The sequence below is a fragment of the Myotis brandtii genome, unplaced genomic scaffold, assembly GCF_000412655.1.
Source record: "Myotis brandtii unplaced genomic scaffold, ASM41265v1 scaffold687, whole genome shotgun sequence".
In the NCBI taxonomy this organism is placed as follows: domain Eukaryota; kingdom Metazoa; phylum Chordata; class Mammalia; order Chiroptera; family Vespertilionidae; genus Myotis; species Myotis brandtii.
In genome coordinates, this window is record NW_005370687.1 from 2,321,182 (window position 1) to 2,322,050 (window position 869).

The 869-nt window shown below is 65.1% G+C and overlaps 1 protein-coding gene across 4 annotated transcripts in view; it reads left to right on the forward strand.

Moving 5' to 3' along the window:
* Nucleotides 1-869, forward strand: part of LOC102257057 (uncharacterized protein C3orf18) — a 2,556-nt gene that overhangs the window by 207 nt on the left and 1,480 nt on the right. For 2 of the 4 annotated variants that reach the window (XM_005881763.2, XM_014529626.1), the window contains exon 1: nt 7-108. The exons of 1 other annotated variant lie outside the window; for it this stretch is intronic. The gene's annotated coding sequence lies outside the window, so the exon portion shown is untranslated. Of the gene's footprint in view, nt 1-6; nt 109-548; nt 667-869 lie in introns of those variants that run through there. One more of the 4 variants, XM_005881762.2, reaches the window with a different exon arrangement.

Sequence of the window (869 nt, forward strand, 5' to 3'; positions counted from 1 at the left end):
CCTGAGGCCCCGCCCCTTTCCCCGGGTCCTTTGATCACGCGCCTCCAGCCTCTTCCGGGGCCCGGGAGCCAAGCGAGGGCGTTCCTGTCGGGGCTGCAGCGCCGGGAGGTAAGGCATGGCCGGTCGGATGGGCTGCAGAGCGCTGGCACGGGTCCACGCCTCGGGGTTCCGGGGTTCCAGGATGCCGGGGCCCCTCTGCGCTCTCTCCAACCCTCCCTCCCCCGGCCTGAGCCTCCCAGAGCCCTGGGAACGGCCTGACACTGTGTTCTCGACGATGTGCGTGCGACTAAGCAACCGGACCCCACGAACACCGGGGCGGGTAGTTCACCCCGTGCCCCCGGGTGGAGACCCAGGCGAACCCGGGTCAGGGACCGTGGGGCACCTGTGTGCAGCCGCCCCAGAACGGTCTCCTTGCATCTGTCCATGGGAGCTGACCCTCTCCTGCCTGTCAGCTCAGGCCAGGAGTGTAGGGACCTGGGCGGAGCCCTGGGTGGGGACCAGAGGGGGGGATGCAGTCCAGCCCTGACAACTTGTGTCCACCCGGGCAGGAGACACAGGGAAGACGATGTCCAGGCTGTATGTCTGGAGCGACACCAGGGACGAGGAGGACACGTACAGCCTATACCGTAGCCTGAAGAGTGGGGACTGGATCAGGACTGAGATCCAGTGCGCCTACCTCACCCCTGGGCCACCGTGCAGGACCCTCATATTTTTACCTGATTTCCCCATTTTGCTTCACTGGATAGGTGCTGGCAGCCCAGCACCCCAGGAGGTCGGGGCAGGAGCTGGGAACCTATGTCTAATCTTTCCCCAGTTTAGAATTGCAAATGTTTGGCCTGCACCTGAGCTGGGCCCCACCCTGATAGGGC